Source organism: Tachyglossus aculeatus, chromosome 5 (assembly GCF_015852505.1).
Source record: "Tachyglossus aculeatus isolate mTacAcu1 chromosome 5, mTacAcu1.pri, whole genome shotgun sequence".
Classification (NCBI taxonomy): domain Eukaryota; kingdom Metazoa; phylum Chordata; class Mammalia; order Monotremata; family Tachyglossidae; genus Tachyglossus; species Tachyglossus aculeatus.
The window spans coordinates 67,016,005-67,026,429 of NC_052070.1; the positions used below are offsets into that span (position 1 = coordinate 67,016,005).

Here is a 10,425-nt window from a genome sequence, read left to right on the forward strand (position 1 = left end):
CTACATGCTGGAATAGATACAAATGATTAGATCAGACACCATCCCTTAACCCTAATAGGGCTCACAATCTAAGGGGGAGGGAGGTTATGAGTTCTTTTATCCCCATTTTATAGATTAGGAAAACAAAGCAAAGATAAGTTAAGTGATTTGCTCAAGATCACACAGCTGGCAGGTGTCAGAGGTGGGATGAGAACACGAGCTTCCTGACTCCTAATCCCATGCTACTTCACTGAAGCAGTTCAAAATCAACTGTATGGCTGATTAAATTTTCAATCGGGTTTGAATGCTTACTTTTCTCAATGAACATAATACATAGAGATATCAAGTTAGAATAACTGGTTTCTAATCCCCGATCAGTCATTTGCCTGCCAGGTGGCCTTGGGCAAGGAACTTAACTGACCTGTGCCTCAGTTTCCTCATCTGTAAAAGGGGTTCATATATACCTGTTCTTCCTATTTCAGCTATGAGCTCCATGTGGGATAGAGACTGTATCTCACATGGTTTTCTTCTAACTACCCCAGTGGATTCTATGGTGCTTGGCACAAAGTAAGAGGTTAACAAATAAGGCCACACAGCAGCTAAGTGGCTGAGCTGCGATTAGAACTCAGGTCCTCTCATTGCCAGGCCTGAGCTCTATCCACATGGCCATGCAGCTTGCCAGTATCTCCAAAATTTGCCCTTTCCTCTCCATCCAAACTTCTAGCATGCTGATCCAAGTACTTATATCCCACCTTGAGTACCACATCAGCATCCTTAATGATCTCCCTGACTCCTATCTCTTCCCACTACAATCCATACTTCATTCTGCTGCCTGGATCATTTTTCTAAAAACAAAATAAAAATTCAGTCCACATTTCCCTACTCTTAAAGAATTTCCAGTGGTTGTCCATCCACCTCTGCATCAAACGGAAATTCCCTACCATTGCTTTAAGGCACTGTCTGTCTCCCTCTTTAGACTGTAAGCTAGTTGTGGACAGGAAAATACCTGCTAACACTGTTGTAGTGTACTCTTCCAAGTGCTTAGCACATAGTAAGGGCTCGATACCGACTGATTTAAGGCACTCAATCAGCTCGGCCTGTCCTACTTTACCTTAGTGATGTCCTAAAGCAACCCAGGCCGCATGCTTTGTTCCACCACCATCAACCTACTCACTGTACTTCAATTTCATCTGTCTCACCGCCTTCCCCACATCCTCCCTCTGGCTTAGAGCTCCCTCCCTCTTCATATCTGACAGACCACCACTCTCTCCACCTTCAAAACCTTCCTAAAATCACATCTCCTCCAAGAGGGCTTCCTAAGCCCACATTTCCCCTTTTAGCCCTCCTTTCCGTGTTGCTTATGCACTTGAGTCAGTAACCCTTAATCATCTGATACCTCACTCCTAAACCTGCAACTCTTACACATATTCTTATATTCTCTCATTCCCCCTACTTGTAATTTATTTTAATGTCTGTCTCCCCCTCTAGACTGTTAGCTCCTTGTGGGCAGGGATAACTCTCTTGGTACTCAACTGATACATAATTGTACTCTCCCAATCACCTGATACAGTGTTCTGCACACGGTAAGCACACAAATGCCACTGACTGATCAACTGGATGCCCTTTACATGAGCATATAAACTATATGAGCTTTAAAAACAAATGCACAATTTTCAGGGAAGTAGAAAAACAGCTATCATAGACAGGAAACATGGTGTTTGGCTTTTATTGTAGCATCCCAAGCACTTAGTACAGTGCAACTGTATTCTGCCCCAGTAGGGGCTCAATAAATACCACTGAATAAAATCGGTATAGCAACGAGTGGGTTTGCTGCTGAACTTCAACAGCACCTACAAAATTTCTGTTGGGCCCAAGCCTTCCTGCATCCTTTGCTGCAAGTACAAGTCATACATACTTGCATAGTAAATTCTTTCCTTCTGATTGTACCTAGGGATTTTACTGAGGATGTGGAATATTACCATTAAATAGGAATTCTAGTCCAGTCTTCTATCTGCACAGCCTGGAATGCCCTCAGAGGTAGTAGAAATGAGGAATTTATGTCTTTTACGAGCCAAAACCTAAAGATAACTACTAGCCTCTTCTGGATAGTCTATCCCATAGTCTCCTCAGTGCTCATTTGTACTTCAGTTTCTGTGGCTTGTTGGATGAAACTCTAGTTGGGATATCGATTGGTCCTGTTATATTTTTCTAGAAGTCAATATAGCCAAGAGGCTTATTTTAACGTGCATCTATTTGATCATTTTTTTTATCCTCTAAAACCCCTTAAACACTTTTTTGGGGTCTGTTGCTTCCCCCCACCCCCTGCACCCCTCTCCCCCAGCCTCAAGTCCTTCTACAGCAATCATATCATTTTCTTCTTACCACATTCTGGTGAAGTACAGAGAGGAAGGTATTATTATTATCCCCATTACTGAGGTCCAGAGAGAGGTTCAGTGACTGAACTAAGGGAACTAGAATCTAGTGATATCCTGGAACTAGGACCCAAATTTTCTGATTCCCATTTCCTGGCACTTTCCAGTAGACCATGTTTCCTCCTGCAATATACTTCTTCTACTACTACTACTAATAATAATAGTGATATTTGTTAAGCACTTACTACGTGCCAGGCACTGTTCTAACCAGTAGGGTACATACTAGCTATTCAGTTTGGACCCAATCTATGTCCCACATGGGGATCGCAGTCTTAATCCCCATTTTACAAATGAAGTAACTGAGGCACAAAGAAGTTAAATGGTTTGCCCAAGGTCACGTTGCAGACAAGTGGCAGAGCTGGGACCAGAACCCAGGATCTATTAACTCCCGGGCCCATGCTCTATCCACTAGGCCATACTGCTTCTCAATATAATGTTAGCCTTCTCCTTTAGAGAAAGGCAGCTTTAAAATACATGGAGTCAGCTGCATTTAACTAAAAGATAATAGAAATGGGGAAAAATGCTGGCAACCAACTGTCGGGAATGCTTTGTCTAATATGGCGGGGTTCAGTGGAATGGTGGTAAATTCCAATAATTCCAAGATAGAGACCAATTGTTCTCCCTCCCTGTTGGGTATTGATTTGGCTCGATTTCATAGTTGCCTTTCATTGTTCTCTAATATTCGCTTTGATTACTGCAAATCGAACACCCGTGACTCATAATACACTACAATGTGAATGAGTTCCTACAGCACAGTATTCTGTTCTCCCTACTTGGCCTACATTTTATTTAACTGTGAATGAGCTCAATGGATTAAGATTTTGATTCAGATGAGTTTCAAGGTAGGATTGTCATATGCTTGAACTGCACGACAGACTCTTTCTGTGACACTGCAGAAATCAGTTCTTCGTTTTTCTCATTCTTTTAAAATACCTTATTTTTTGTTCTCCTGGAAGATTCCCATTTGAATCCATGCAATTCCTTTCATAATGATCAAACTTTGTGACCAATATCTATTTCAGGGCAAATGGCACAGTTTAGGAATGATTTAGCTATTTATATATGTGAATTACAAAGGTATTAAATAAAAAAATAGTAAAACCCTTGGTGAAATAGTAAAATCTTTATCTGTATGTAAATATATAATCACAAAAGTCTGTCTGGGTCAAAACCAGTATTCTAATTGGCTCTGCAATGGATGGACCATGGAGGAGGCAAGGGACTGGGGAGAAGAAGCAGGAAAATGGGTGGTAGAGAGAAGAAAGGAGGTTGGATATGAGGCAGGGAAAAGAAAACTGGGGCCCGAGAGCCCAGAAGTATCAGGACAAAGAGGGAGGAGGGAGAGGAGGAACAGACCCAGCTTTTAAGAAAGAGTCCAGCTGGGCAGAAAGCTAGGGAAGGGATATCCAGGTGCAGACCATTTATTTCTAGAAATATGGTTTCTACGTAATTACAATAATTCTGGTACTTAGGAAGTGCTTACTGTGGACAAAGCACTGTGCTAAGCCCTAGGGGAGATACAAGATATTCATCAACAAAGAAAGCATCACTAAATCCCTGGATGTGGGGGAAGAACAGATCATATTTCGGGATTCTTAGCTTATAATCACAGCTTTGCCACTGATGTGACCTTGATCTGGGGCAGATCTCATAACCTCTCTGGATATCGGCTTCTCCATCTTCAAAATCATACTAAAAAGTACAAGATTTCAACATCACCGAGGAGGAAAGTACATCAGGCCTAAGAGGACAGGAAAATATGAAATAATGTGAGATGGGTAAAGTGAAACAGAATGAATGCACCCAGCTGCGGGCTGGAGAAACGTCTGTCATAAATACGCAAGGACTATTCCTCTGTGGGTTTTCATGGGGGAGGAGAGGCGGAAAAGGTCTCACCCTTTTCGTGTCCATGTTTGGGACGGAAGAGCAGGCGGTAACCCAATTAAACATTATTTGGTGGTGGGGCCTCGAGATATAAGCATTTTCCTACATCACTCTACTACGGGTGCCACAGTAAGCTATTTCTTTAACAATAAATCTGCATTTCATGTTACTCCATCTAGAAACCGCAGGAGTTGAAAAAGCTGAGATAATTTTTCTAATGGGAAACTTCAAGGATTTGCCTAATGATGGTGATGGCATATGTTAAGCCCTTACTATGTGTCAAGCACTGTTCTAAACCTGGAGGAGATAGAATTTAGTCAGGTGAGACTCAATCTTGTCCCACATGGGGCACACGGTTTAGGTTGGAGGGAGATTCTATAAGCATTTAATAGGTAGCCTACTACCTTGCTCTATATGTCTTTCAAGTACTGAGAGCATATTATGGATTATTCCTGGTAAATCAATCAATGGTATTTATTAGGCACTTAATGTACATAAAGCACCGTACTAAAAGCTTGGGAAAGTGTGATACAATACAGTCGGTAGACACAATCCCTGCCCACAAGGTGTTTACAATATTAACGTTTAGTACAGTGCTTGGCCAAAGTAAGTGCTTAACAAATGCCACTATTATAAAATTTCCAATTGGCTGATAGTAAGAGTTACTATGCTGTCACAATTGAGAAATATCAGGGAGAGAGGAGGGGTAAAAATATTTATTGCTTTTATTGAATTTAAGTGCTTACCATGATCCAAGTATTTGCCGCTTTAACATAAGGAAAATTCACATCGTGGTGTGGGTACATTCTCCGATGCTGTGTGCATGTGCACATCACGTTTTTAAAACTTCATATTTATTAAGTGCTTATTGTGTGTCAAGCACTATTCTAAGTGCTGGAGTAAATGCACAATAATCAGGTCAGTCACAGTCTCTGCCACTCATGGGGATCACAGTCTAAGTAGGAGGGAGAACAGGTATTTAATCCCTATTTTATAGATAATAATGATGGCATTAATAATGTGATTGTCCAAATGCAAATAATAATTAATAATGATGGCATTTGTTAAGTGCTTACTATGTGTGAAGCACTTTTCTAAGCGCTGGGGGGCTAGAAGGTGATCAGGCTGTCCCATGTGGGGTTCACAGTCTTAATCCCCATTTTACGGATGAGGTAACTGAGGCACAGAGAAGTTAAGTTACTTGCCCAAGGTCCCAGCAGACATGAGGCAGAGCCGGGATTAGGACCCATGACCTCTGACTCCCAAGCCTGTGCTTTTTCCACTGAGCCATGCTGCTTCTCAGATGGCACAGAGATGTTAAGTGACTTACTCAGGGCCACACAGCAGGCACGGGGTGGAGCCGGGATTAGAACCCAAGTTCTCTGGCACCCAGGCCAGTGCTCTAGTGACTCAGTGTCAATGTCTAGGAAGGGCTTCTTCAGTCTTAGTCTGGGAGACCATTTAGTTTAGTTTGGGCTTGGGAATCAAACTTTCCTGTAGGCCAGTTGGCATAGTACTTTCAAATGTTTCTCAGAGATAGGACCGCAGTTCTGCTTTTCATTGTCCTTATTCTGTAGGACTGGCTAATTCTAAACCTCAAAATTTCGGGGAGAAAAGTCTGCTTAAGCACTATGTTTCAAGTGCTGTTCCCTTTCATTTTTAAACTTACCACATGCATATTTCAGCTTCTTATTGTTACAATTTCCCCAGGGACAAGAAACCATATCCCAAGGTTTAATCAATAAAGGAAGAACAGGGAGAGGATTTAATGCAAAAAAAAAGGAGACAAAATTAAGCAGAAGTATCATTTCCAAACTTGATATTCTTCTAATGCTGAATTCCCAGGAGAATGCTGGTGGAGCTATCAAAAAGAAAACTCACTACAGATTTGAGGAAGGAGAGTTCTCAAGAGAAAATGCCGTCAAATTGAGGAACAGGTTGCCTCTGATATAAACCCTATTTTTTGACAAGACATAGGAATTTCCAATTCCTCCTCGAAAAGTTCTGGAATACTCAGCTTGTTGCTGTGCTTTTGAGAAAAAAAGAAAAAACAAACAAAAACAAAGCCAAGGTAATACCACTCGCCAAATCAAACAGAAGTATAGAGTTTTGTGTATCTGGAGGGAAAAATCTCATCCCACCTTGGTGCTAAATTACAATCTGGGCTGTTTCTTTGAAAACTTCTGCTTTGGCATCTGCTACTTTCAGTTTTCCCCTAGAGGGCTTTTCATCAGATGAGATGTCCTCAGGCTGAACAGGGATTGAGTGTATGGGTTGACCAGAGCTGTCCTACTTTAAGCCTCTCCCCTGCTATCTACCCTATCTAGCTATTCCAAACTGAAGCTTTTAGAAATCAGTGGCCGTTGAGATTTAATGGGATGCCTAAATATGGGGCCAATTCCCCAAATCTTGCTGATGATCTAACGTTGACTTTTTCAGGTGAGATCTGCTTTTCTTTTTTGTTTATTTGCTTTTTTAAATGGTATCCGTTAAACACTTACTGTGTGCCAGGTACTGTACTAAACACTGGGGTAGACACAAGATAATCAGGTTGGACACAAAACATATCCCACGAGGGGTTCACTGTCTTAATCCTCATTTTACAGATAATAATAATAATGATGGCATTTATTAAGCGCTTACTATGTGCAAAGCACTGTTCTAAGCACTGGGATGATATAGCAGGCACAGAGAAGGTAAGTGAATTGCCCAAGGTCACACAGTAGACAAGTAGCATTTATCATTTTGCCTTGAGTATCCCGAGGTTTATAATACTACTAATAATAATGGCATTTATTAAGCGCTTACTATGTGCAAAGCACTGTTCTAAGCGCTGGGGATGTTACAAGGTGATCAGGTTGTCCCACAGGGGCCTCACAGTCTTAATCCCCATTTTACAGATGAGGTAACTGAGGCACAGAGAAGTTAAGTGACTTGCCCAAAGTCACACAGCTGACAATTGGCAGAGCCAGGATTTGAACCCCTGACCTCTGACTCCAAAGCCCATGCTCTTTCCACTGAGCCATGCTGCTTCTCTAGGTTTGTGAGAGGAGTCCTTAGAATTGGAGTCTATTGCGTTCTGTGCGGAAAAGGAATTTTCCACCCTACTTTCACAAGAATTTTTAGCCTTAATTCACCAAAATTCTTTCTTCTTTCTCCAACCTTATGGATTTTCTTTCCTTTAACAGAATAATAGCAGCAGACCAGTTGGGCAGTTTGATATTAACTGAAAGATCATTTTTTATCTTGCTGTTGGGTTTTATTGATATAATAAACTAATAATTATGGTATTGATTAGGCGTTAACTATCTGTCAAGTGCTGTACTAAGTACTAGGGCAGAAACAGATAATCATATCAGCCAGTCCCTGTCCCACATGAGCCTCACAATCTAAATAGGAGGAAGAACAGGGATTTCACCCTAGTTAAACAGATGAAGAAACTGACATATGAAGAAGTTAAATAACTCCCTGAGATCACATAGCAGGAAGTGGAGAAGTTGGGATTTAGAATCAAGATTCCCTGACTCTGAAGCCCACAGTCTTCCCATTAAGCTGTACTGCTTCCCCGCTTCTCAGAGTTGCATCTGGGGAGTTTCCAGTACTCTACCAGTCTCGACTATGGGAGGGAGAGTAAAGCAGAGGCATATCCATTCCATTCCTAACTTGGGCAGTGGTTAGCGAATGGAAGGCGATCTGCTACAAGTCAAAACTCCCCTGTGCTGGGCAGCAGCAGCTTGGAGAGAGTCAAGGGTGGAGACTCACATTTACTGTGTGGAAGGCGGCAATGGTAAACCATTTCCATATTTCTACCAAGGAAATTCTATCTATACACTACTGGAACAACAGCAGATGGAGGTGGGGCATTCTGGTAGAGATGTGTCCATGGAGTCACTGTGGGTTGGAGATGATTTGATGGCATAAGACAAGATGCTACTTCCCATACATTGGGCCCATATTGTGAAGAGGATTTGTCAGGTGATGTGGCTGTAAGAATGGACACACCAAAGTTGCGACCCAGAGAGCAAGGAGATATTCCACTTCAACTGGAATGTCACCTCATTGAACTATTATCCAAATGTGACAAAACCTGCCAATCTGCTACCATCACTAGAAAGTTAAAAAGCCTCTTTAATGAGTAATAGGAAGGCAAAGTCTCATCTTTGTTTTTAATGGTATTTGTTAAGTGCTTACTATGTGCCAGGCACTTAGGTAAGCACTGGGGTAAATACAAGCTAATCAGGTTTTTCACTTTTTTGTGGCATGTGTTAAGCTCTTACTGTGGCACCAGGACAGATATAAGCTAATGAGGTTGGAAACAGTCTATGTCCTACATGGGGCTCAGAGTCTTAATCCCCATTTTATGGATGAGATAACTGAGGCCCAGGGAAGTGAAGACACTTGCCCAAACTCACACAGAAGACAAGTGGCAGAGTCAGGATTATAACCCACTTCCTCTGACTCCCAGGGCTTTCACTCTATCCACTAGAACACACTGTTTCTTCTGGAATTGATAGAATCAGGACTGGATGGTCCACATGAAATCATTTAGGCCATCACCACCTGGTTTTATACTACATTGTATTTCACACATTCTAGACAAATAGGCCTCTATTCTACATCTAAAATCTATTTTGATGATATTGACCTAATAATACGTAGTGATAAAAGGAAGTCCTCCAAAGTATACAAGTATATTTATTTTCTTCTAATAAGTAATGAGGTTACTTCTGTTGTTTTGGGAAGAGCAACAGACATCTTCCATCGGGATCCAGATCCATGGAATACAGAAATGAGTAATCTGATTCTCGGGAAAGCAAGAGTTATTCCATGACACATAGAGTCTGGAGTTGAAGCTTCAACACTACTCAAGGAGTGCAATTAGGATGAATGGGAATTGGCATACATCTCTGCAGGTTTTCCTCAGCTGTAGATGGCCCCCAGACACACCATAATGGTGGCAGACATCCCTTGTCATGACTAATGGGCTTCATCCCTGTGCACGACTGGAAATGGATGCTTCTCTCCCTGACTCTGGTAACAGACTAAGTCTGGATTATCGCCATTAACAGCCTCCTTTAAAACCATATTAAAAGCTTTTTCACTTATTTCCACATTTCCAGGCAATGTCTGGGTCTCCATTGGCAACCAATTACAGAACCAAATTGTTCTAAATTATGGAGAAAGATTACAGTCATTAAGAAAATGAATGCAACAAAGCTTGCGATATGCCAAAAGAATCCAAGAATTTCATTGCTTCCTGCAACTGAGCCTCAACATAGTGAATAATTCCAAAGAAGATGGTAAGATCATTAGGTCAGTCCACCGATTTCATCAAAGCCTTTCAGTGATGTCATCTTCACCAGTGAGCACCTCATCCTCTACTGATATGACTCACATATCTACCTCGCTAGCCCTGATCTTTCTCCTTCTCTGCCTTCTCCCATCTTCTCCAGCCTCCTCCTGGCATCTCAATCTAAAAATGACTAACTGATCTTATCTTACTTCCCAAATCCTTTCCTCCATCTAACTTTTCCATCACTGTTGATACCATGACCATCCTTCCCTTCATTCATTATTCAATCATGTTTATTGAGCACTTACTGTGTGCAGAGCACTGTACTAAGCACTTGGAAAGTAAAATTCAGCAACAGAGACAATCCCCACCCACAAAGGGCTCACAGTCTCTTCCCACCTCTTAAACTCACAATCATGGCATTATCTATGACTCCTCTCTCTCTTTCACCCCTATACTCAGTAAATTGCCAAATAGTGGTGGTATTTTCTTTATTTTCTTCATAACATCTTCATGATCTGCCCCATTCTCTCCATCCTAGCTGCCACCACACTGGTCCAAGCACTTTTCATATCCTGACTCGACTACTTCATCAGCCTTCTTGTCCTCCTCCGTGTTTCCCGTCTCTTCCCACTAAAATCCGTACTTCACCCTGCTGCCCAGCTCATCTTCATTTTGTGCATGTCTCCCCATTCCTCAAAATCCTCTAAGCCTTGCCCATCCATCTCTTCATTGTTTGTTTTATGGTACTTGTTAAGCACTTACTATGTGTCAAGCAATGGTCTAAGCACTGGGGTAGATACAAGTTTATCAGGTTGGACGCAACCCCTGTCTCAC

The 10,425-nt window shown here is 41.7% G+C and overlaps 1 non-coding gene across 1 annotated transcript; it reads left to right on the forward strand.

The window, feature by feature from the left end:
* The first annotated feature begins 7,861 nt into the window (after positions 1 to 7,861).
* On the forward strand, positions 7,862 to 7,999 carry LOC119929114. The gene has a single exon (XR_005451254.1). It is a non-coding gene; the product is annotated as a small nucleolar RNA SNORA7 (small nucleolar RNA).
* The last annotated feature ends 2,426 nt before the right edge of the window (positions 8,000 to 10,425 follow it).